We start from the raw sequence: 27,957 nt of genomic DNA on the forward strand, positions 1-27,957 counted from the left end.
CCGGATCAGTCAGATGACTGACTGTTTCCGGATCAGGCCACGTGTTTAAACCAGGCCTGTTTATTTAAATAACAGGCTCTGACTTTTTTTAGAAGAAATTCTATCTTCGTCCATTACACCTTCTGTCCAAGTGTGTGTGTCTTTTGGAATTCCACGCTACAAAATATCTGATTAAGTCATAGTTCAAGTCCAGCATATGCTCAGAAACCTGTGAAACTGGCTCCTTTTTTTTTTTTTTGCAGCAGAGGATTATTGGAGTGCAGTGTTAAGCAGAGCCACAGTGGCTGAATTCAACACCAGCCTCTGCTGAAAAAGGTCCCTTGCTGACTTTCTCACACCGTCAGATAAAACTAGTGTCTCTTGTTCCCGACCCCTGTCAAAGGCAGCACACAATACCAGGTCGTTTACCCGAAAGAAAATTTGAGAACACGTTTTGGGCTGAGCAGCACTGAATAAAACAAGTCTTATTGTCCTCAGTTAAGTCGATTGAAAATGTCCTCTAGCTTTATGAAAGGGGACTCTGTTTGCAGGGCTGAGGGCCACACTTTATGTCAACTTAGAGCGAGGAAAAACATACTTAATGTAGCTACCATCTCATATCTTTGACCTTTTAAAGTTATATTTTAAAACAGCACACTGGGTAAATGCTTTCCTTTTAAACCAGTACTTGATACTTTTTTTCAGTATAATCCAAAGAACAGTGGCTAATTTTGAGATCTGAACTTGTGAAACTAATTGCAATCAAATGTTTTGTATCTTCCAGCCTGGCTTATAGCTGAAATTAGAGGTCAAGTTTGAGTTTAACCTCCACACTAACAACCTTAAGCTCCATCCTTCAAAGCCTGCAATAAACACCTTAGTCCACACAGTCAGGAGGAACTGTAATTCTCTCTGAATTAGAAAAGAGTGAGCATCCCAAGCTTTAAACAGCTGTAAATCACCCCTGCATGCATCTCACCCTCTCAAAGTGTAATAGGCTGCATGTGGGAGAGGTGTATTGTGCACGTTGACAGCCGTTTGCATGCAGGTCTTTACTACCTGTCTCCTGAGATGGAGTTAATCTCACCAATTTGCTTCACATTAGTGCTTTTTATGAACACTGGCAACCCCTGCTGGTTTGAGTCCCTAAAAATAGTGAACTGTATTCCCTGTCTGGGATGAGTGGGTGTCCTCTGCAACTAACTCTCAAATTTAGCATTTCTTTTTTCTGTCTCCATAACGGAAACAAAATGTGTTTTAATGTTTAAGGAGAATTCCATATTATCTGTATGCGTCTCTGTCTTATAGGCATGTTGTGGAGAAAGAAAAGCCGTGCTATTCCTTCGCCGTGTGGTTTGCCTATGTTTGTAGAAAATGGGTGGTGACAGTCCTTTTTCCTTAGTAAATGAGCGAGCTACGCACTTGGATGTGCCCTCCTTTCACGCTCATACATATAGCGTGCTGTAGCCATTGTTGTCACGTGATTTGTTGAGTAACAAAAACCATGGCGACCATGGACGGTTGTTTTCATATTCATTGGATGGGCAATCAGCATATTTAGTGTGAGCGTGTGAGGGGTTTTTATGTGCCTCCTCTGCGCCTGTGTTTGGCAGGTGCAAGAGCAGGTTTATATGTCTGTGCCCAGGGTAATTTATGTGCTAGACAAAGGCTGTGTATAGAGTCGTCATACTGGTGCCACTTGTCACTATATGTATTACATGGATGATTTTTTTTTGTGCAAGTTCCGAGCATCTCCCAGGTTTGTTTTGTAATAACAGAGTGGCGAAAGTTTTGACATTCAGAGCTAATGTGAAGCATCATTTCCAGTATTATCTAACGACAGTCAGAACTATTTTATTCATAGCTGAAATGCAGAGCAATTTTCACCCTTCCACTGCAGCAGCTCCACATGAATCTGTGTTTGCATGCATGCATGTTTTGTCTCTGTGCTCAACTGACCGAGGCTTCTCGGCTAGCCAGTGAGGCCGCTACATCATGTTGATGAGAGGGGGAACAATGGCTGTGTCTCAGTCAACAACGTCTGTCTGTCTGGCTTGGGCCATGTTGTCTCTCGCTTTTTCTCTGTGTGTGTGTGTCTCCTGGACATGAACTTGAACTTGAGACAGGCAGCCAGACACCATCTGTGCACCAGGGGTAATGAATTCAGCGCATTCATGGCTGTAGAGCAAGCCAGGCCACCGCCACCCATTGATGAGCAGATGACCCCTATAGTCTGAGTTAGCTCTTCATCACTAATAGAATTCAACAATAACAGCTGGTAGTAGTAGTAGTAGGGGAGTTTATTTTTGGAGGAATAAGGAAGGTGGTGTGTGCAGCTGACATGCATGTGTGCAGAATGCATGTTAGTGTTTGAGCATGCGCGCATGTATCGCTGCATGTTTTCCCTCCTGTTTATCTCTATCTCACCGTAGAGCTTATGCAAATTATTCGACATGCACTCATCTTCTTCTTGTGCACCCTTCCCTATTAAACCAGTGGCCTGTTATTTTAACAGCACAGCCATGCTGAATTTACTGCCTTGATAATTGAAAGGGCCGGCTCAGTGTTCCCCCCTGATAAAAGGTAGTAAGTGAATGAGGCATAAACCTTAAACAAGCCAGGCACAATGTGAATTCCTGCAGGCCCTCCTTCTCCTCCTCCTCCACCTCCTCCTCCTTCTTCTTCTTCTCTTCCTCCAGCCTTAGCTTCTGTCACAATCACAAGCACACACACACGCACGCATGCGCACACACAATAAGGCTTTTCCCTCTGGTTGGTGTCGCCACGGCAACGGTAGGTGAGATCACCGTGCGCATGGCAGCATCAGCCCCTGCCATTGCAGGACAGATTCCTGGTTTCTGTGTATGTGTTTGTGCATGTGTGTTCAGGGCTCTATGCAAGAAACTAGAGTGCCACCCACTCCTCGTCTCCATGGCTCGACATACATCCTGTTTTAATGCTTCCCGCCCATGCATAGATTGACTGATTTATGAGTTTCCCTACTTTTCCATCAATTAAAGTTATAAGTTAATTGTTAGGGTCTTTCGTAATAGCGCTAGTATGTGAATGCACATGGATCCTCAGCACATAAACCGACACATGCAGACACTCCAAAAGGTGTCACTGCTTTTACTAATGGTGTCACTGCCGATTAACGGGGATGTGATCGACCTCCCTCCATAACAGAGCAGCCAGCCATAACTTGCCATAATCCACTAAGGAATGTCATGGTTGGGCCCTTTTTAATGACATCATGCATGGCCACTTGAGCGTCTTGTGGGGAGCAGCGGGCATGCTGTGCTCTGCCACGTTGTATGGCCCTCCCCTTCAGCTAACTGCGTGGATATGCAAGGCTGACATGTTAAACTGCTCTCTTATGTACCGTCAAAGACCTGGTCCATATGTAGAGTAATGTAGCTGTACTTAAGGATTGTTGACTGTACCGGGTACCTTTGTTGATGCCTGGCCAGATTGTCGTGCTTTTTGAGGTGTAAAATTTCAGTAGTCATTACTCAGAATGATGTGCAGCTATGCCCCCAAAGATGGACTTTATAGTCTCTTAAAATAGTGAAACTTGGGCTAAAATCAAAAAGTTTGGAAAATTTCCTGTGAAACAGTCCTTTTTATGACACAGATGCTCCAAGACTAATTTGCTGACCTGTAAACAAGATGGAAATGATGAGCTTGTGTTTAATTCCCTTAATTTACATGAAGCTGAGAATTGCACCATGAAAGCCTAAATATGCATATCCCATTATTGATAGTACAACACCTTTGTTTATACTTCAACAAACCTGCCTTTTCAGTCTTTAATCTCCACTCATACACTTGCTAGTTTGCCACAGGAACTCTAATGTTGCTACTACTTAAGGACTGAGTACTTATCACCATCAGCTGCTAAAAATACACTCAAAAAGCCTTAAAAAAGGACACAAAACAAGCTTTAAGACAGGTAAAACAAACCCAAAATTCTTCCAATATTGCACCAAAACAAGGACAAAATAGAGCACATAATTTGGATTTAAGATACTTCTTTTGGTTTAGATTTAAGTGTTATTACTGCAGTCACACTCATTTAGAAAAATCCAAATGTGTACGTCAGAAAAACCTATAAAGTAATACATTTGTGTGAGCTGATTGAGCTCTTTTTTTGAGCATTTATTTTTAGATCATAGAGTCATGTCATGTCATGAGACAGTTTTTTTAAAAATTATTTTTCATATCAATCTCACTGAATCCAGAATAATTGCCATATTTATTTTTAACATACTTTGTTCCTCTAATGCCATTCATAATTACGTTTACCTCCACTAGAATACACGTAGAGCTGTGAGGCATGATACACTATCAGGATCAGTGCACAATGGCAGTGTGCATAAATGCTACATGTCTAAACCTGGCTGCAGCCTGTCCTGCAGGATATCTGTGCTCCACTGGCTTTAGATTATGCAAATACTATGCACTATAAATAAATTAGTATAATTGCATCTGAAATATGCTGTGGATCTCCCTTGAAGATGAAAGGGTGTAAATAATATATCTGGTGTCATTGCATTATTCATCCTCTATTAATTACAAAAATCGGGCTGCTTGTGCCATATGCTTTACTCTACATGTCTGCATGGTTTTGTTTCTGTAACATGCATTTTTCTGTACATATATCTATGATTTAGCACCCTTTTCTGCACTGTAATGCCTCGTCTATTTTACTTCCAATTCTCCATGAGTGTATTTCTAAAAAACATCCCACAGTGCAGTTTTCCACACCTTAAATGGCACTGACTTTGTTGCTGAATGATCATTTTAAAAAGCTTAGATATAGGTAAAAAAGAAAGTACCGTATTCATTGTCTGTGCATCTTGATTCTCCTCCTTTTATATTATGCATAAGCACGCCTGTATAATGTGGCATTGCATAAAAAGAGGAGGGGCTTCTGACTGCATTAAGTGAGCATAAATACTGTAGTCGCGAGGCCACTATAATTAAAATATGCCCGTCTTTGCGCGCTTTGTAAAGCATATGGTACTGAGGCCTCCATGCAATTTGAATACGGGGAACCATTTGAAAAATATATGCTGGTCGGCAATTAAATTATATGGGCTCTCAGACTGAAGAGCCAGTACCAGCGCATATAGAATAGTGAGCAGTAGTTGCTACGCTCGCATTAGCATCTGGCCCTTTTATGTAAATTTGATGAGAAAGGACTCATGCATATACGCCAGGGCTGGGGTGTACTCGCCTAATATCCTTATTAGAGAGGGGTGAATTAAATATTTATTAGGGGGGCTAAGGGTTAGGAAGGGGGGCCTGTCCTGTGTTGTCGTGAGGACCCGAGGTGGAAGAGGAAGGGGGGAAAGGGAGGAGGAGGTTCTCTACGAGCGTGTCTCTCTGCCTCAAGGTGCCACCATCTTAAGGCGTTTGGCAGTAGTGAGAGTGTGAGGAGGGTAGACCTAAAATGTCCGCTGGCATAGACACGCGCACGCATACACAGTAACGCCTACAAAATTTGCGCGCGGTGTGTGGACAGGAACGCAGAGCTCGGAAAAGTCAAGCATTCAATTACTGTCGTCAGCTGCTCTGCATGCTGAGCATTTCATTTCCATGTATTAATTCCCTCGATTACTGTCTGATCGGCCTGTGTTTGGCCTTAGCGTTTATGAGGTACGAGTGCTTCAAGTTGTATCAGTCAATAGAACAAAACAGGGTTGTACTAAAAGTGGAAGTATCCCAATTATCTGATTAGCTCCAGCTCAAATTTCATTGAACTCAATGTGCCACAAACTGTCATGGGAGAAAAGGAGTCTCCATCTGGAAATAGCTGGAGTTCCATATATTTATGTTTTTATTTATAGTGTTTAAGGGTTGGGTGAATTGTTTTCTTGATGTTTTTTCAACCAGCACTCAAGATTCAAAACTTGTACACATCAAGAGAAATACAGTATATTCTGCAGGCTGACCCTTAAAGTACAACATGCAGCATTTTAGCCTTTTTATTTCTAAAACTTTCCTTTTTTTAAGTTGATACCTTTCCTAATACTCTTACAGCAAAAATGACAACACCAATGCTACAGAGCAGAAGAGGGAAGTCGGCAACAATATTTCCAATTTATGTAAATCAGCGCCTTACTGTTTCCCCCTCATTTTCCATCTCTTCTCTGACTCGCTCTCACTGTCACACGCATACACCATAGCTGACCTCCCCTATCTGTTAATTATCATAAATGTGCTTAGTGAGGCGGCACACACACTCAGAAGTACAGCACACAAACACACATTGTTCAGGGAGATACAGACACAGCATTAGCATTCCTTTCATCCTGAAGTGCTCCTGAGGCAGAGCATGAAGAAGAATGTGCAGGAAATTATTCAAGATGAATTATAACACACATCATCCCCATTTTTTGGAGCGGCGCACACACATAGACACAAATATCTGCGGCTCAGTTAGGGAGATATATAATCGGCCGTGTTGCAATTAAAGTTTTGGTTTCAGCTACTTGTTGATGTGTATATTTGTTAATGTAGAATCTGTGCGTCAACATATACAAGTGTGTTTATATTATGCCCATATGAGCTGTATGTTCTTACACTGTAAATGCATTTTTTTATCCATAAGCATAAATCAGCTGTTTCTCCTCCATTATACCTGTTTCCTCTGATGATTGGTACAGCCCGGCGTGCTGCCAAAGAAGTGCGAATAATTAAGCGTGTGCATGTTTGAACCCAGCGTTGGCTAATGGATTGTTACCGGGAGGAAATGAGACAGGCAGCATGGGGGAGGCTAGGTGGCAAAGCAGACCTCGACTTCAGATAATGAAACACTGGAAGCCACCGGAGTGTAGAGTAGACACACCTCTGGTGTAGGAAATGCTTTTGTTCTATGACTTCTTCTTTTTGTCACATGAGGAGGTGCAATTGTCGAGGAGTCACATAACAGCTCTGCTTCAATAAAAGATAGCTGTAGCTTTTACAGTTCTACATTCCTGATATTTTTTTTTAAATCAGTGCATGATTTAAAAACATCATTTTTCTTCTATTAGTCTCACATCCCTTCTGTGTGCATGTGTGATATGCATGCATGTGCAATTTGCATTATATTTATGATTACCTGCTCCAACACAGGGGCTGTTTCTTGGCACTGCCGTTGCCAACCCCTACCCCCCACCCACCCTACACACATGTAGGCTAGGAGCAGAATAGTGGGAGGAGAGGCGGGTGGAGGGAGATAGAGGAACAGGAGGGAGATGGGATGAGACAAGCCACACAAGCCGCAAAGGGAACAGGGCTGAAGGTGGAGGGGAGGGGGCTGTATAGTTACCCTAAACCCTGCCGTAGGGCTAGAAACACACACATGCATATATACATGCAAACACATGCACACTGGTTTGCCACACAACCGCAGATCAGTGTAAAACACTGCATGTGGGAGTAAGAGAATATGCCCAGTGTTGATATATCCTCATGGTTTTTAGCACTGCTTTTAATACTCATAGAGCTTATTTATTTAAAGGTAAGTCTCACACTGGTGTTCTTTTCAGGATCTTTCATTTTAATGTATTTTATAGTTTGTATTTGATTATTTAAAAATAAAATTGATTTCTCAATAATAAGAACCTTGAGTGCTTTGTGTTATTGTGTCTCTTTGCAGCAATCTTACACTTTGTATTTCAGTGCAAGCTAGTGGTTATGCACGTGTGTGTGGGGGTTGTGTGAGAGAGAGTGTGTAAGCTTTGACATGCAGCTGTAATAAAATGTGGCATCTGTCAGTTTGATATTGACATGCCAGAAGAGGCTCACGATCATTTGGGAACGCAGCAGGAAAGAGATCCAGAAGAAAGAAAGTGTACAGTAAACACTCCTTTGAATGGTAGATTTTTACATGCTGAAAATTAACCCTTTCAGACTTTGATAAAAAAGAAACTCCCTAATACCACAGAAATTAGTTAAATTACTAAAAAGTGCTTTATTCTTTAAGTATATTTCAGATATAACCTGTATTTGACTAGGAATGGATCTTCAGTGGCAGCCATGTATCTGTTCATAGTTTAGGCTATAGAATAAAAAGGAAAATAATAACATTGACAGAGTCATTGAAGTTCATGATAGAGTTGTACAATATCAGATTTTAAACATCAGTATGATACTAGTAAAAATAAATGATACAGATACCAGTTTTGATACCATTTATTAAAACAATAGTCCTGAGCACACATTTATTGTTTTCAATTACCACAAAATGGCCAAAAATGTTGTAATGGTTACTAAATTGCGAAAATATCTGAAATGCTGCCAATATATTTGCAAAGTCTAGGCAAGCCTCTCTTCCACTCACATTACTTTTTGATTAAAAATATGACTGAAGATCCAAAGTTTTGAAAAGCTTTAGTAATTTATAAGGGCTGTCAAGATTAATCAAGTTAATCACAATTAATCAAGGGGCATAATTAGCACACCAATGTTTTTTTAAATAGTGATTAATCTCATGCTTTATTGTGTCTTTCAACACACTTTGGTGTAAACATCTCTCTGCATCCACAGTGATGTACAATAAGTCCACCACTGCTCCTTTTAAAAAACTCTCAGACAGCTCAGCGCTGTTATTTGAACCTTATGCTAACAAACATTTGCCTTTTTACTGTTCCTTTCTTTCCTGTAAGAGCCATAAAAAGCTCCTTTTTCTGAGGTAAAGTTCATGTTACAATCTTTGATCTACCTATGAAAGCAGATCTGTGTCCAAACAGGAAGTCAATTAACCCTTAGTCTGAGGCTGTCGAAAGAACATCTAAAGCGACATAAAAACATTCCTGAATGCAAAATATTGGAATTTAAAAATGTAACAAAGAGGTTGTGATTAATTGCGATTAACTACAGAATGTCTGGGGTTAATCATGCTTAACAATTGTCATCTTTCGACAGCCCTGTTATTGATCATAAATATGTTCATGTTCAAGGTGCTTTATAGGCATGAATTGTAACAACTGTTGTTGCAGAGCAAAAGTAAACAAAATAGTAAATATTTACAAAATAATTAACAAGTACTGAAGTATTACATTTTTTGACAACCTTATTTCATCGGCATGTTTCTGAACATGGTCAACATTTATGTGTCAAGCTAGTCATAGACTGCTTTCAATTATCATGGTTTCCTTTGCCCTTTAATGGACTTGTCCTTTAGCCTTGACATTTGACATTTCACCTCCTCACTCCAGTGAGAGGAGGCTCAGGTCAGAGGTGGTTGGGGTCAAAAACATGGCTGTTAACACAGTGTTGGCTCACACCAGAATTAGCCTTGATGTCAGCTTAAACTAGAGTTAACAGTTGAAAAAAGGTGTATTTAGAAATCAATATGACAACTATAGACTTGTGAGTCTGCATTAAAATAAGGTTTTATATAGAATTTATATAATGAAACAACATAACTGTTGTGACCTTCAAAATCAGCTCCCTGTGTGCAGTAAAGGTCCAAAGTTTTGACTTTTGTATTTGTGACAAATTGTAAAGGTTGAGGCAACATTTGCACAAAGTTATTGCCATTTGAAATCTCTGCAAGCAAACTTGGCTTTGGAAAACACTATCTGTTTCCTTCTTCTTACTTAGTTTGCTCTCTACTCCATTCTTTTAGTGGAGAATTAAAAAAATGTGATTTTCTCAAGACAACTTTCACGGCATGTAAAGGTTACCTCTTGGCAAACTAATGTGTGTGTATGTGTGTTTCTTTGCAGCACTGATGGAGAAGAGCAAGTGTGAAGAACTGCAGGCAGAAAGAAGCAGAGGTCAACACCAGATCTCTGGGATTTTGCTCTCCGATGGACCCACATGAGGTAAGTCTGGGCTGAGAAATAAAATATGTTGCGTTTACATGTGTATAAAGTTATAGTCTATATGTAAAGGCATGTGCAACACCATGCTAATATTCATATTTTCCTATTTCCCTGCTGCACTTTTGTAACAATACATCATTCTAGTATTCTAGTTTAAGGTGTTTTTTTTTAACATTTCTGCTCTGATTTGGCTGCTAATAACATGTTTTTGATATTCATATAAATTATATTAATAATAAATACACACAAAGTGCAAATAATTTGGTAAAATTTGGCCAAATTTCTTTGTTGGCAAGGGTTTTGAGCAAAGGTTTTTCAACTCTGTGTCCATTTCTGTGAGTGTGTGTCTGATTGCCTGCAGCAAAGTTAGCCCTTGTGTGTGTGTGTTGGATGAAGGCATAGATGTTAGTAGTGGTCCAGAGGACACAGTAAACAGAATAACAGCGGTTTGAAGGCAGCTCAGGCGATGTGATCGTGGGCAATATCAAATCCCATGACCCATCCTTTGCCCTGTGGTCCAAACCAAAGACAAGAAGCACAGGGGAAACAGAGGTTACTGTTCACTGTTCATCATCACAACAACACAAAATACACAACTACAGTAGCTACAACAGGGAAGTGATTTCAAAAATTTCCACTAGCCATTGAAACCCACACAGTAACACTAATTGGCCTCGCTCTTGCTTTGTTTGCATTGCGTGCAGAACATCTTGCTCTATCAATTAGGCCTTCAGCCATTATTAAATGTGACATTTGTTGTTATTGAAGATGGACTAACATTTTAATGAGCCGAGCCTGCTCTCATGACAAAGAAATATTTATTATATCAGCTGGTGCAGCCACTGATCACGATCTGTGCTTCCTGTATTTCATCTTTGACCCCATTTTCCTACAAGGAGATAACAAGTGAGAGGGCTGAAGTAGAGTAAAGATTTGGAATATTAGGTGTCAAATTAGCTAGCTAAAATTAGTGACATCTCCTACGCTAAGTAAAATATTTGCAGCAGCACTTGATATGCGAAGCTACTGCTTTTGACAGTATAAATTAATACAGCTAGGGTGGGATTGTAGGGTAACTCATGGCATGACATAGTACGGTACAATATGCAACAATACGCTACAATACACTTTGCTACATTACCATACCATATCTTACGATATATGATACAACACAATGCAACACAATAAGGTGATGCAGTACAATGCAATGCAGTACAATACGTTACGTTATTGCAATAAAAACTGAAGAGTCAGCACTCAGATTTGTCATTTGGATTATTTTATTTCTGGGTGAGGCAGTGTTCAAGCCACAATGAATGCGTTTTAACTCATCTTCTTCTTATTCAACTCATGTAAGAAGACCAAATCAAAATGTGTGTATTGTGGTTTTTACACTGCCTCACCCAAAAATAAAACAACCTAAGAGGACATATCTGAGTTCTGACTTGCAGTTTTTGTAAGTCTTTCTTGGTTGTGCACCACAGGAAGTTGAGTTATTCGAGTGTGCTCCTTTGTTGCCATCTGTATAGTGCAATAGAATACAAAGTGAAACCATACCATTTGATACAATACTATACAATATGGTATGACACAATACAGTAAGATACGATATGATAACAAACACAATGCAATACCATACCATTACATACTACATAACATGCTACACTAAGCTACAACACGATACGATACAGTAAGACATGATGCAATACAACAAGGTACAATAAAGTACTTGTTTTGGGTCCATGATGATAACATATCATGATTCAGGGATTCCGTAGTGATCGATCAATTGCAATTAGGGCTGTCAAGATCACTCAAGTTAATCACAATTAATCAAGATCCACACTTAGTGCGCTAATTTTTAAAATCAAAATTAATCTCATGTTTTTTTGGGCCTTTCAGCACACTTTGATTAAGCCATGCCAGCGTCTCCCTGCAGCCACAGCGATGTAAAAAATGTCCCTACTGCTTCTCAATTTCTCATTTCACTAGACAGTTCAGTGTTATCAAAGATATTTTTACTGTTTCCGTTTTTCCTTTCAGATCCATAACAAGTTCTTTTTTCTGTGGTTAAACTCATGTTATACTCTTCAATCTACCTATAGAAGCAGTTCAGTGTCCAATAAGGAAGTCAGTTACCCTTAGTTTAAGATAGTAGAAAAAAATCCAAGTTTTGGATGCAATAAAGTGGATGTGATTAATTGTGATTAACTACAGACATTCTGAGATTAATTGCAAATAAAAATGTTTATCCTTTTGACAGCCTTAATTGCTATACAATCATATAACAATAGATCACATTGTGTGACAGAATCCTGCTGTCTTCTCAATATTGTTGTTAAGTGTTTCTTTGGCTAACTTCTGTCCACAATATCTTCATTCATCTCAAAAGCACTATCATGAGCAATGCTGGGAAATGAACTGAAAAATTATTAAAACTAACATTTAGAGACTCTGACATGAATCAGCCGTGTCCATTATTATGGGTTTTTTCCCCTTGTAATTCTCTCTCTACTAATGCATCATCCCATTAACAACACACTACTAGTTGTGCAGTCATGTGATTGGCAGCCAGGTGTCGTAAGGCATGCAGCCTGCCAGAAATCCAAAAGAAGAAGAAGAAGTAGTCATGTGACATCGTTCCATCTAGTCTGCTTAAACTCAAACAGGGAGCTGACTGTGCAACGCAAGCAGCAAGGTTATTGTCTATTTGTTATATAGCAGAATAAATTTAAAAACATTGTTAGCAAGAAATGAAAGTTGTTTATTCTAGAAAAAAATTTCACAATACATTTTTATTTCAGCTGACATGTTTTGATTACAATTGTTTTGGTAAATAATCATTATTTTTAATGTGTGAGTGTTCCTTTCAGCATTTTTTAAAATTAGATAATATAAACAGCACAAACAGAGTCAGGGTCGGGGGTGGGATAATCGTTCATTAATTATATAAGGTAAAAAGTTCAGTTATTCGTGATTTTGATTTTTGGTATAATAGTCCAGCCCTAATTATGAGTGCTGTGAATTTGTGATATAGAGTCAAATTGTAAGAAAAATCTGAGTGCCCTTTAAAAAAAAAAAAAAAAAAAAGATTAACAACAGGAGTTCAATGATTGTACCAGAACAATGATATATTTCTGTATCAATACTCTGTCCCATTCATGGGTATGGACACTGTGATACAAAAGTTTAAATCCAAATGTGAAAACATCAGTTTCTCTAAACTTCCTGTGTCGAGAGTTCTCCAAGTCAAAAGTTTATTTCTTGGAGACGCTAAGACAGAAAAAATAAGTGGCTGAAGAGAAGAGGTGGTATGTCAGCGCCCATGGGCCTCAGTGTGCGGTGGTGTTACTCGTCCTAATTACTCCCAATACCCACACATGTGGTGTGCTGCTCAGAAGGGCCAATTAGAAGGGCAGGGCGAGCCGCTGGATAGGAAAGTCAGCGCTCAAGTCTGTATCTATGTAGACTTTACCACAGAGAGATTACATCTGATAGCAAACTCTGCTTTTCATTTCCACAAATTACAATTTTGTGTATTAAAGCTTTTGCGACCATAGCACTGCTACAATCTCACCACTTGAACCATGGCGTTCAGTCTTTATGTATATTCAAAGAAAATCTCAACTTAGTATTCAGGCAGCCGGTGCTTTGATTAGTAAGGATCACTGTTTTAACCAGGCCAAAGATATTAAAGGGTTAAATGATGTTGTTAAAGAGGAAGTTGTAGAGGTGGGTCAATAGCTTCAAACATCGACCACTTTACTGAACAGTTTTAGAAAGCTGACTTCCGAGTTAAGAAAGATATCACCCGAAAATGTGACAAGATTTAGTAAATGCAACATCTGTGAGGCATCTTTGTGAGCTTTTTTCTACACGTCCTGAACCTTCACCTCAGACAGACCTCACTCTCTCTGCTAAAAGCCCAGCCCATAAAGTGCAGTCGGGTCAGAAGACCCCTATATGTGACTTTGCATTATTCAGTTAGGAAGGTATAGGCTTTTTCTTCATAAGCATCATCTCATCCCCCATCAGTCTATGCATGTGTGTGGAATATGTCAGGGTCGTGGGTCTTGAAGTTGAAAGCGAAAAGCAGGACAGCTTTTCATCTTTGCAGATACAGACGTACTTTGACAATATCAGGAAATGTTCCCACATGAAATGAGGACGACTGTATTCCCTTTTTACCTCTCCGTCTCCCTTACCTCATTTTTTCTTTAAAAAAAAAAAATCTCTGATCATGATTGATACTTGTCAAAGCTTACACCAGACAAGAACATTAACACTCTAAATTTCACCTGAGTTGTCTTTGCTAAATATTAAAAAACGCACCTGAATCTTTCTGACACAGTGCAGCTTGTTTACATGGCAATGCTTCATTTCCTGTGCTACACTCATAAAAATCTATCACACTTGCATATTTGGAGTACAGCTGCTTACTATTAGTGTGCCAGCGGGGGTGAAAATTTATAATGCAGCGCCCGCATATGTGAGTATAAACCCTCAAGTGTAGGCTGGCGTCTGTGGCATCAGTGCTAGCTCACAGCAATTAATGAAGTCGTCTGCATGAGCCTGCATGATTAAGGAGTGCTAACTGTCAGCATTGTGTGTGTGCAGATAATACAACAACAGATAAAAGACGCCAGCCTACAAGAAGACCTTACAGTAGGTTTATTCAAAACATTTGTGCACACAGCAGAGATAGCACAGGTAATGCAAAGGTTTAATTCATTGTGATAAAAAATAAGAACAGATCTTAATGATGTCTCAGACCATGGAGAAAGCAGAGGCAGAAAAAAGTACATTATTTATGAAAATATTGTAAAATATGTGGAGCTCTTTTTTTCCTTTACAATGATTTAGTTTCCATCTATAATTTTCCTATTTCCTATTTGTCATGTAATTCCATATTTCATGCTTGGATGCCATCCTTCGCCCGTGCTATATATTGCAGATGCTCATGCCTCTTAGCGATAGCACAATATGTCCTTTCCATGGTTGCTCAAAAATTCCACAAATCTTCGACATATTCATCTTTTCCTCCCTCATTCCGATGCACTACATTATCTCCGGTGTAATGCAGCATCGGTTGGGTATTTGTGGAAATCTTTTCTCATCAATTTATAATTAAACAGTTTTTTTAGATTTAATATCCAAGTAGCTTTCAGCAGGCTGTGTAATAGCGCTGTGTAGGGAGGCTTTCTTCTGCATCATCATACAGTCAGAACAAAGGATATGCACATCGTAAAAATCATGCAAATGAATGCAAATCGCTGGCAGCAAGGAACAGAGAGGTGGCAGGAGGGCTGTTTGTATAAGCAGAGGGATGCCAAAGACTTTGTATACAACACTTGCTGGACAATCTTCCTTTAAGTTGTGGCAGATAACACAAAAATATATTGGTTTTGAAACTGATTCTGCATCTCTTTTGCACAGCTTTCAAAGATAGGAATTTTTAAGATTTCACTGCTCTGATACATCCAGGATAGATCTGTTTACCCACAATGCCATAACAGTACGCAGCTTTGCATTGTTTCATTTTTGCCTGGACCTGTTCTTTATTCAGTATGACCGAACATGTGCATTGTTAATTCAAGAGGCTGTTACAAAGCGCTCTGAATGCAAATGGGCTTCATTGGCTGCAGCACTGCAGTGCGTGTTTGTGTTTGGATGATGCAATATTTTGACCGCCCCACTTCAGAGAAATTCAGGGCAGATATTAGCAACACACCGGCTAATGAAAGTCTTTCCTCTTGCTCACCTCGTAGCCTTCCCTGAGACAAATTCAACTTCATCAAACACATGACATTTTTATGAGCGTGCTCAGTAAGAGTGTGGATTAGGTAATGGTGAACTATGTCAAGTCTTAAGAGAAAAGTGGCTTCATTTTTTTCTAAAAATTAAATTTGGTTTTATCCATTAATATTTAAAGGACTAGCTGATGTAAGCATTGGGGCTGTAACAAAGATGCACGCATGCAAAAGACTCCTTTTTAAATTGAAAGTCAGCATTCTTCATCCTAAATGTTTATATTTTAAGATTTAACATACATGACAGCATTGCAGAGAGTTGGAAAAGAGTGTGTGGTGGGAAATTTTCAAATGATTTCGATTCAAGGTTGATTTAAAACTCTAATTTGATGCTAATTTGCAAATATTTCCTACAGTTATCTTGTATGACCTTTAAAAATATATATATATCTGGCCATTATCTATGTACATATTTTTTCGATGAATCAATTCCTGCTGCATAACTCGGTTCTAAAACTGCTAGACCTGTTTTAACAACATCACATTCAAGTGTTCCCTTATGTACAATGAGCAATTTGTTTAAACTTGTATGTAAAATGATCATATTTGAATAATGCCGCCCTCTTTCAGACATCACACACACACAATATGGCAGGGGGGAAGAAAGGGGGACGGCACAGACAGACATTCACAATTGTGCATAATGATGTTAACATTCCTGCATGTCTAATACCAGGGATATTGAGACAGACACTAGCTGGTCGGCGGTCTTGCTGTGTGTTGTGTGTTCACGGGTATAAACTGTAGCAGCGCATAATGATGTATTAATTGTGGCCTGCTCTCGCTCGTGGTGTTTGGGCTCCATGCCGAGGTTACCGTGGGCCTTTGATGCCATCGTTAATCTTACCAAGCATATGCAAGATCACGCAGCACGCTATTTTCTACACTGCTCGCATGAAATCGAAGGTGCATGGTAATCTGAGCAAATGAAAGAACGTTTATATTTTGCTTTGTACTAAATTGCAACCAATGGACGTCTATTTATTGTTCATTTTCGAGTGATTAACCCAGATTTACAAAGCAGTGTGAATATAATAACATGGGACATGGATTTAAGTGTGCATTAGTGGTCAAGATTTCAAACATGAATGCTAAATTGAAAGAAATGACATGGCAGCAATGATTCAAAGCATCCCTTTTTTCTTATTCTGCATTCACACTGAGGAGCTAGAAGCCTTAATTTCAAGCGCATGCACCATCAAGAGATCCTCCAATACTGTTTTACATTTTTTTCAACTTCCTCAAAAAATAGAGACAGACTGGAAGGGGAGGGGGGGAGGATATGAAAATGGAGCGCCAGCATCATAAAAGATGGAAACAAAGAGGGACAGACAGCATACACCGAAAAGGACAGGCAAAAGATGAAGCTCATTTTTCCGCGGGCACCCAGTGGCGTCTGCATTGCAGATCGCTGAAATCCCCCTCGAATGCGTCCCTGGGCTTAGGGGGGGGGTGGGGTGGGGAAGGGTGAACAAGGGATGGGTTTATGCTATCTCTGCTTTAGTACACTTTGTTTTTTTCCACCCCCCCACCCCACACTGAAATATATTTTTTTTCTGTCTGCATCAAATGTCAAGTTAATTTCCTGGGTGCTATGAGGGATGTGTCCTCCCCTTTCCGTATGTGTGGCAGGGCGGTGGATTGTGGCAGGGTGGTGTGTGTGCCGGTGTGTTTCTCTGCGTGCGCGTCTCTGTGTGGGTGAATGGGGGGAAAGGGAAAGGGGCATGGCAAGGCAAAGAGAGAGGCGAGAGGTGGTGCGGGGGGCTCGGTACAGTATCTATAAATTGGCTCTCTCTGAAGAGAGCGAGAGAGGTGTGTTGAGTGTGCACGTATATGAGTGTTAGTGTGGAAGAATTATTATTAGATGCTTTTGTCAGTGTACCTATGCCCATTTCCCCGTCCTTATTTGTGTATTCACATGTTCAGCTTTTCTTAAGGTTCTTCTGAATTGAGCAAAAAACATGCCTTATGTTTAAAATTTCTGTTCCCATTTCTCAGAAACATTATGAATGACATTTTCTTCAGCTCTCAATAGCTGTGCTCTACTTCTATGTTGAAGCATGGAACAACTAAAGCCAGCATATCTACCAGCATATAATGTTAAATATCTATACATAACAGTCCCTTTTTTACCTCGTTGCTAAGCAATATCCATCTGTGTCCTTCTTTCTATTGTCGTGCCATATTTTATTTACTGTTTCCTCTAAAATCATTGAGTAATCTGTGCCTCTGATATCCTTTTGAGCACCACCTTTTCCCTCCCTATCCTGTGGTGACAAATCTGCCTCTGTGTTGTTGTTGTGCTACTTGTAAACAGCTTTTAAAAATCTGGGCTGTGATCTAGGGGTTTTTATGTGTTCAAATGCACAGATTTATTCCTCTGCCATATGCACAGTGCTTTCTGCTGTGTCTTTATATATCCAACTGAGCATGTCTCTGCATGCATGGCCGTGTGCGTATGATTATCTGACTGATTTTCTGCATTTTTGCATGCGGCTGTTAAGCGTATGAAGCTAAACTATATTTTGTATTACCAAGTGTGAAATGCCTTATTGCAGAGAAAGGGATTACACATTTGTCAGTCGTGCTTACACTGATGTATGTTCCCGCTCCACAAATGTCACATCCCATAACCCAGAAAAATTACTCCAGTCCCACCTAATTACGCATATTCATGATGCTGCTTTGCATAGTGCTGCTAGCATGCTTCTGTTACGAGCCACAGAGCTGAGGGATGTGGTTGAGTGAAAAGGCTTTCAATCCACTGATTCAGTGAGTCTCCGCCACAAGCGCCAGCTTCATAATGCTACCTCCATGCTGCGTGTTTTTATGATCTCAAACTATTATGGAGAGAGAGTTTTCTCTTATTTCTTGCAGTCAGTCAAATTTGCACAGCCTGCAGCATTTTAAAGCTATTGGGAATTTTTATTAAAGAAATAAGCCTTGTCCTAGATTATGAAGGTCATTTGGAAATAGATCAAACTCAAGTGAGGGGTTTTGAGTACTTTGTCATTTGTAGATTTCTGCTCCTTTTACTGATGGTGCATATGAATCTGTTGGTCTCTGGGAAGATGGGCAGTGGAAGACAAACTAACCACATTAAGAGTGTGAAAATTTAAATAAAGTTGTGACTCTAACAAATACAGGGGAGGAAGTGTTGGGGGGGGGCAGAAAGACAGAAGAGAGGATGAATGTTTGCGGCTGACTCAGTGGCTCATTGTAGCACTTGCTGGAACAGACTTAATCAGACTTGGCCTGGCTGTAATGAAGGAGAGGGTCCGGGCTGTGCCACTGCTTGGGTAAACAGCGATTGTTTCAGTCCGGGGTTCCCAAACATGGCCAACAATGGTACTATTGTCCCGCCAGCTCTTATTAAGAGGCGATCTAGAGATGGGGTGAGGAGCAGAAGCGGGGAAAAAGGGAGGTGGGTGAAAAGGGGGCAAGAGGGGGGTAAAAAGAAGAAGAGAGCAGTGAGTGGGAACCTGACAGGAACAGAGGATGGAGTGCAGGGGGGGGAGAAGGAAGATGGAGGGAGATTCTCTGAACTTGATTTTTTCCCCCACATACATTGTGTCATCTTTTCCAACCCTTCTCTCTTTTGTCTCCATATTCTACCACCTTCTCGTCCTTGGCTTTTTCCTCATCCTCTCATCCACACTTCCTTCCAGCAGCATCCTTCCAGCCACCTACTCCATTCCTTCCATCTGTCCTTTGTTCCTCTTCGTTTTTCTTGCATTCGGGGATGGTCGGGGGATGCTTTGCCTGTCATACCACCTTTGCATCACCTTTCCCATCCAGCACCATAGAAAAGAGAGAGGAGAGGGGAGTGAAAAAAGAAGAGTGAGGAAGAAAAAGAGAACTGAAAGGAGGAGGGGGTGAGAGGGAAAGGGGCAGGAGGAAGACAAAAAGAGAAAGATCACGCTGCTTCCTGGCTTAATGAACGTGGGCAAAGGATGATCACAATAGAATACATTATGCTCTTGTTAGCCGAGGCAATCAATTAGCAGGGAGTGCACCACTGGCACACCATCTTTCCTTGCTTGGGCACTGGCTCATTCACAGCCCAAACAAGCAAGCAGCCTATGGAACCCTCTCACCTCAAGGTTTTTCCCACCCTCAATGCCCAGCGGCCACAAAAGCTTTGAATGTGAAAGAGGACGCCAATGAATTTGCATTTCCGCCACATTCAGGCCACATTAGATGAAATATTAGAAAGATTCCGCCAAAATCAAAGGTCTTACCTCAAAGAAAATGCTTCTTTTGGGCATTTATATCTTTATTAAGCAAACCCTATTTGGCCCACGTCAGTTGTACCATAAAAGCATGATTCTAATTGGATAGCCTCAATGGAAGCTGTCCACCTACAAGTGTACCGACTAAAGCTTGGTTCCACGCGATGGGACTCAGACATGACAACATCTCTGTGACTGACACTGACAATTGCATTCCAAATTGTCACTCAGGTCCCATCAGCAATTCATACAGCGGTTGGCTGAAATTCCTTCATCCCCATCCCATGTTTTCTTTCCCTTTTTTGTGTCAGATAGAGGAATGGCTCCAGATAATGGCAGCAATCTATATTGTGAAAGAGGCAAGGAGTAGTTCCGCTTTAACACAGGCACAAATCACCACCGTCTGGCCGAGGATTCTATAAAAGTGTCAGTGATGAGTAGAAGAACACAGTGCTTTCAATGAGGAACTCTGCATTGATTCCAGGCCCAGGGTAGAAATGGAGGAAACAAAAGAGAAATGAAGGGAAAGGAGAGGAAGGAAAATTGTATTATGGGTATGGATGTGGGGTTTGTTTTTCTCTGAAGACATGGTGTTCTGACAAGAAGATAGGCTCAGGTTTGGTTCAGGGAAGCTTTTGTTACTCTGTTAGAGTAGTTACACTACATCTATGGCTATTGAATGTAATTGTTGTGCATGTTTGTACACATTAATGTGAATTTCTTTGGATTACGCAAGGAAACAAAGAGCACATGTGGCGAAAGATTTTTTTTTAAAATAGTGCTAAATTTGTATCGCAATTAATCTGTGATTTTCTTCCTTGTTCACCTGGGAGCTGGGTTGCTACCTAAACTCAAGTCAGCTTAGCTTCTTTTGTATAGCACCTTTCATACATTAAAACATGCAGCCCAAAGTGAATCACAGCAAACAGAAAAAAGGCAAAAAAATAATAAAAATAGAATTAAAGCAATAAAACAATTAAGAACAGGATGATAATAAAAGAAATAAAGTCAAATCAATACAGTAAAAAACACAAAAATATCAAAAAGCTGATGCAATATTTAAAGTTGGTGGGAGTAAGACAAAATAAAAACAAAAGATAAAACAATTTAAAACAAATGTACAAATATTAAACAGCGCAGTAAAATCTGGCCATACTAGAAACCAGATTCAGTTCTGAGGCATAAATGTGCTTGCAATCTTTAAATCTTTGGCAATAAAAACTGATATTTTATATTCATCTGATAATCAAATGACTGAATGATCAGTGTTAGTCAGAGCTGGAAAGTAACTAATTACATTTACTCAAGTTACTGTAATTGAGTAGTTTTACTTGTGCTTTTTGAGTATATTTTGGAATCAGTACTTTTTAATCAGAGTAACTGTACTTTACTTGAGTACCATACTCTTGTACTTTTTCCACCTCTGTTGACGGCACAGTAGCATATATGAAGAGAATGATTCTGCATCCCATCCCAAAACAGCTGTTGTATTTCATTTTATTATAAATGTTTGGCTACCTGAACAACATAGCTGGAATCTATATTCTTGTGTTGTAATTGCCACTAAGGAATGGTCATATCTAACTGTACAACTCCTCAGTAGCTACTTAGTACTTCAACTTTAAATCTAACATGTTTTACTTTTACTTGACTTATAGAGAAGTACTTTTACTTACACCCCTGGCATTAACTCTGGCAGGGATTTTTTTGAGGTATCTGACTGCAGACCTCTATGGTGGGACATTTTGAGTTTACTGTTGCAGAATTCTACAACGAGGCGACCTTGACCATGGGGCGGGAAATGATATACTAACCCTTGTTCAGTTTTGCTTTGGTTTATGGTGCTTTTTTAAAATTTTATCCCCCTTCCCCTAACCTTTAGAGTTAAGGTGCCTAATCCTAACCCTCTTAGGGTTTTATGTAGTTTGAGGTGTGTCAAATTTAAAGTTACCCTCTCAGTAAATTTTTCAATTTTTATTCATAAAATTCTGCTGTTGTGAAAAATAGCCACTTACCATAACCTCTGACAGCAAGCTGAAAATTTACGTCATTCAGAACGCCGTTCTGGTTACAACTTGGACAATGTGTATCACTTCCTGCCTCATGGTCAAGGTCATTCCATTGAAGAGGTCTGCAACAGATGAGCCCAAAACATCCCACCATAACGGTCTGCAGCCAGATTCTTTAGTGGGGATTTTGAGTTTAGTCTTAGTCTTTAGATCAAAATGTATTTATTTAGTTTAAGTCACATTATAGCCATTTTAAAGTTAATAGTTTTAGTCCAGATTTATTTAATGACTACTCAAAAACACTGTAGTCTAGTTTTTTTTTTTTTACTTTTAGCTACAAAGTTTATGCTCTTTCAAAAGTGTTAAATAAGTATGAATGTAAAACACTCACACTAATACACTATAAATATTTCAACTGATTAGAATGAACACAGATATAAAGACTGGCATACCTTATATGCTAATGGAGAAATATCATGGATTCTGAATGTCCAACAGTCCACCACCATTTTAGTCACGTTTTAGCTTCCTAGACTAAAACTGAACTTACTTTTTGAGAGTTTTTTTTTTTTTTCTTTTTTTTTTTTTATGAGAGATCTATTTTAAGCCTGTCTTAGTCTAGTCCTTCTCAGGAAAAAAGTCTAATAGACTAAAATTTTTAGTCAAAGTTTAAGGCCCTATTCACATGTCAAAGTTTTCAGGTGAAAACTAGAGATGCACTGATCCACTTTTTTTCAGTTCCGATCCGATTTCAATAAATATGTGCTAATACTGATGCTGTTCCAATATATATATATGTTTTTTTAACAATTATTATTGTTGTTGGTATAATGTGTGAGGTTACCTGAGGCTGTAGTAAACCACCCAGCTCCTCTTATTAAAAAGCAAAAAAAATACAAAAATGAATTGAATTTAAATGTATTCCAAACAAATTTATTTTAACTACTACTAAAAAATACATATCAGTTTTATCCAAAAAACAACAACAACTGAGTATAAGTTATAAATCCCTGTCTATAATGCTCTTTAATGGACCTCCCGCCACTAGAGACCGCTGTAGCTTCAGTTAATGGCCGCAGCCTTCCTCTCTGACCCTTCACCAGATATAAACATGAGAAGGACGGCGGTGGCTAACAGCTAATGGCTAACCAGTTAGCATATAGTACGACAGTTTTCCAAAGTAGTAAACGGAAATTAAGTGGTATGTGGGCTGTCAAGGGTTAAGCTCACGTATGACTACTCACCCAAAGTGAAAAGAGGCCAAATATCAAAGCATGATATTAATCTGCGAACCACGGCGCTAGCGGCACTAGCCACAATGTATTATCAGGCTAACGTCACACCATCTCTTCTTTGTGTTCTCTCATCTTTAGACTAGTTTTGACTATTCTAAATATAAATTTACGTTTAATCGACTAGGTAAATATACCACTAAGAACATCCCTAACTAATACTAGCTCAGTTACACACAGACCGTCTTGTGTTAGACTGCGGTCTGTCATGGTCTACAGCAAACTGTAGGATGGATTTGGATTGGTCACTTGGATCGGCTCCGTCAGTCAAATATCCAATCTATTAATTACGTCCATGTCAGACCCGATACCGATATTGGATCGGATCGGTCCCATCCCTAGTGAAAACCCCAAACTTTTGTTGTCTTTTAGCTGTCTGTCTACATGAGAACGCCAAACTCCATCTCCATGTGGACAGGCAAAATGAAAATGCACATGCACACTACGGTTGCAGGCAATTGCCATGTGCAAGTAGGGTTTTAGCACTTAATCCCACTGCACAACCACACCGCCAACTACTGGCCTGGCATGCAAACTACAGCAGGGAGATTGTTTTCAAATCATTGCCATCTGCACGTGGAACCATTTGAAAATGAAGATAGGAAAAAAAAGCAGAATGTTCTGAACAGGACCTTAGTCACCAAAATTAACACTGTATGGTAGCTGACAAGGATAGCAGTATGACTTTATCTTGCATTGCTGCAAGAAAACACCTATTGCGACCTTCATATTTAACACATAGCTCGACACTTTCAATGCAGCCTCCTTTTCATCTGTTAACATCATGTGGCCACCGTCTGTTTGATCAATGCAGTGTTTACCTTGAAAGTGAAGGAAATACTTTGAACAGCGGGCTGGTTTTCATGGACTTCCTCTGTATGTTCGGGTATGGACACTAAGAACAGTATTACTGCATAGAGGAAATAAGATCTAAAACTACATAACGCTAAAACTAAAGAGAATTTTAAGGTGAGATTATGCTTCTTTGTAGTCTTTAAGGATCTAAGCTTGTGAGTCTACCATGCTCTCTATATGGCTACTTGTAACCTTGTGAGTATGCATGACTTTCTTTGTGTTTAAACATGTATGATTACATTTTCATTTTAAAGTCAATTCCCTCTACATTTGTACCTTTATTTCCCTATTAAAAAAATGAATGGATTAGAGTTAACATGAAGGGCCTTTTGAGTCATCGTGCTCAGTCTATAAGAGCTTCTTCACTAATGCTGAATGGATGCATGGAAATGCATTAGTATGAACATACATTCTCTTGTTATCCAAGGAGCTATAAAGTGAATTTTATCTCCTTTAACACGCAGCGCATGTGTGGAAGTGTTTTGTTGGTTTTCAAAGTGCCTCACAATAGTGCAGGGTTGTGTTTTGACCTTTAAAAGAGAGAAAAAATCCAGAGAATCTCAGTATATACTGTATGCATGCTTGTTTGTTTGTATCCACTGGAATATTGAAGTGCAAGTGCAAAATGCTTATAATGTATTCAGTGTTTTTTAGGCTACAGAGAGTGTTGTGTTCTCTCTCCACCTTGAAAGCTGAAATATGCAACATCTAATGGATGGAGAGCAGGAGTGGTAACACAGGGCATGAGAGGCAGGGGTGCTTAGAGGATTGCATTTGTTGGTGTAATAAATCTCGTTGTGGTTTTGGAAAAATTCCTTGTGTTGATGTTGCGAAGACATTTGGTTTAATAAGCAAAGTCAGATCTATTTTTAGTCAAACAGGGAGTTCAGAATGGCTTCATAGATGTTTAATGGAAAGTTGCTGCTTTTGTTGTGCCTCAGGAGTTCTTCAGAAACTCCACCAAACAAAACGCAACTAAAGCCACAGCTTCTGTTCTTTCTGATAATGCTGTAGCATTCTTCTTACACTGTTGTGTAGCATTTCTTTGTTGTTTATGTGCCTCTGTTTGTTATCTGCAGTATTGTCTGTTCCTCTTTGGCTATCTTGATCATCTCCTGTCACCTCACCACTGGGTGCCTATGTACAGGCAGTCATGCTGCTGACATTTGTGTCCAAGCAAAGGCCTGGTGATATGGCCTTTACCACCCCTTGCTGGGTCCCCCCATCACCATCCCTACCCCCTACCACCATTCTTAACCCAGCAAGTCCTCTTCATTGGCGTGCACTTATACGCATCCGTCTATGTGTGAGGTTTTAAACCACCCTTTGAGTACAGTGTCCATGAGTTTAAGCCATGTCAAGCTCAGCCATGTTTGTGCTTGCCTGTGTTCACAGTAGGGGACATGGTATAGAGCGAGTCTCTCTCTCTCTCTGCTGGATGCAGGGGGAGCGAGTACAAGCACTGGGAGGTAGTAGGACACCTATTTGAAAGTAAACGGATGATTTTGTCAAGATAGTTTTGAACAAAAATGTGACAAATACTCTTTAAATTCTGATCCAGAAGAGAGAAACTCTCATTTTTCTTAAAATTTCAAGGCCATAATCTTACCTCTGTTATGCAGTACAGGTTATTTGGAAATATCTCGATTAGTCTGCAGAATTTTGGAAGAGCTATTATGTGCACAGACAAAAGTGCAAAGCCTTATTGTTCTTCTCCTCAAACACACACATGCACAAAAGTACAGACATGCTCACCGTCCCTGCAGCCATGGGAATGGAGAACGCTGAGGTTCAAGGTCATTTCAAGTATTCTGCAGCCCGAGGCTCTCCATTGTCAGTGTGCTGCATCCTTTCTGCTCACACATGCACTCAAATTGCACGCACAAACACATTGCTGGTTGGCGTAGACTCTGCACACGGCATCTCACTAACACATGAGACAGGGAAGTGTCTGTCAGGTGAGAACATGACACTCTGTGGGTCAAATCACATACACAAACAGGTGCAGGTGTGAATCTTCTATGGAGACACAATTATCTGTTTTTGTTTTAGGTAGCATGCGTGTCCAGACACAATAGATTGAAAGGTATGACTGCAGGACCATTTCTGTTTTCTGTCAACATTAAGCTTTTCTAAAGCGCATCTCTGCAGTGGTTGTGTATATTTCATGCTCTACACTCTGCAGATTGTTCGTTTATGTCCCAATTTTGGTTAACAGTTGTTTTGAGTAGACTGATTTCTTATATTTGCTCTCTATTGAGAAAAGGTGTTAGAAATAGAGTTTCTTTTTCTCTGAGACGGGGCTGAGACGAGGGGGAGAGAGAGCAGCAGTGGGTGTGATTAGCTCCTTTGTTGGAGGTCTGTTGAGCTTCATTGGCTGCAGAGAATAGCTTCCTAATGAACCCAGCCAAGCTTGGACCAAACTTTGTGCTGAAGACAAACTAAGTTATGGTGGTCCAGCAGAGTGCTGAGGGCAAGCCCACTGATATACAACGCCTGGACATATGGTCCCCCCCATCAGGGCCTCTCCCAGCCACTTTCTCATGTCCTGGCTCCTGTGTGCTTTTGTGTGTATATGTCAGGATACATTCACACATGGAAGCAGTATTTTTTGTGTGACTATTTGTGTATTTGTTTGATTGTATCTCAGAAAGATAGAACTGGAGAAGAAATACAAGGAGTAAAAAGGATTGGGAGGGGTGTTGCAGAGGGCGCAGAGAGAAAGATGCTGGTTGATGCTTACTGAAAGTGACAGAGGAGAGAGGGCTGCAGGCTTTGTCTTTCCAGCTGACCCCAATACAGAATCCTTTCTGACACGTCCTACAAGACATGGAGTAACCGAGTAAATCAGGCTGACCTGGCTGTGGTGTAGCAGTGACAACAGCATAACAGAAGCAATATGGATGAGAACCACATGGCAGCTGAAAGACAGAAAGATGATTAAACACTTTCAGATCGCATGCTATGTACTGTTTTTTGCTTGGATTTGGGGATTATATCGTTAACATCTCCCTTTTTGTGTTGCAACAGTCCATAAATTTGTAGCAGAATGTTAAGATGGCGCAGGTGAGCCAAATGCGCTTTGAGGCTAATTGTTTGAGCCAGGGTGGGAGTGTGGGGACGGATAGCTTCCGTGTCCCACCAGCAAGTCTCTCGGTAACTGAGCTGGCGAGGGGGAGAATGGGCCCACTACAGGGCCACACAGCAGGCTCAAACAACACTTATTCTACTGGCCAAACTGTCAGCCAGAACAACTTCATTGTACCCAAAATTGGAGTTGAAAGCAAGGCAGAGACTTGGAAAGGGGGGGCAGTGGGAAGGTAGGGAGAAAGAAGGGGAGGATGCAAAGAGAAAGAGAGCACAAGAGAGGGAGAGAGAGACAGGGGTCTATGGGAAACAGGGGCTGGAAAAGGGGGAGTCCCAGAGAAAGTGCAGTCCCGGGGATGAATGGGGTCAGACAGTGTGAGTTCATTTCAGTGAGGAGAATTCCCATAGATGCTGCACAAGGGGCAGACGGCCAGAAGCAAGGCAGTGGCTTGAATAAAATGTATTAAAATGCATCCAGGGAGAAGAGAGGAAACTTCAGAACATGAGCATTGTACCGTCTGGTTTGTCTGCACATTTGAGCTCAAAATTAGCACTGTAAGAGTTACATTTCATAGACAACAGTAACAAAAACAACATCTTAGAGCTCCTGTGAGGAACACTGTGTTTGTGTCAATTATTGCAACCCCTGGACAAAGCCATGCTAGTTGTTTTAGCCCTGCATACTTAGTGTTTTCAAATGTATTGTTCAATTTGAATGTCTGGAGAACAAAAACGTAATGTTTAAAGCCATCTTGATGGCTGACCCCTGGCAGCAGGTTCAGACATTGAAAAAATGTATATCACTTCTATTAGGGACGTTAATCATCTCTTTAATCATATGATATCAATTCTTGATACAGAAAAGACAAAGA

General features: G+C 40.1%; 1 long non-coding RNA gene across 1 annotated transcript in view; it reads left to right on the plus strand.

Annotated features, from left to right (window-relative positions):
• LOC121510086 overlaps nucleotides 1-27,957 on the plus strand; it is a 50,463-nt gene that overhangs the window by 4,843 nt on the left and 17,663 nt on the right. The window contains exon 2 of the long non-coding RNA XR_005991915.1: nucleotides 9,702-9,800. This is a non-coding gene — a long non-coding RNA (uncharacterized LOC121510086). The remainder of the gene's footprint in view (nucleotides 1-9,701; nucleotides 9,801-27,957) is intronic.

This window comes from Cheilinus undulatus, linkage group 5, assembly GCF_018320785.1.
Source record: "Cheilinus undulatus linkage group 5, ASM1832078v1, whole genome shotgun sequence".
Taxonomy (NCBI): domain Eukaryota; kingdom Metazoa; phylum Chordata; class Actinopteri; order Labriformes; family Labridae; genus Cheilinus; species Cheilinus undulatus.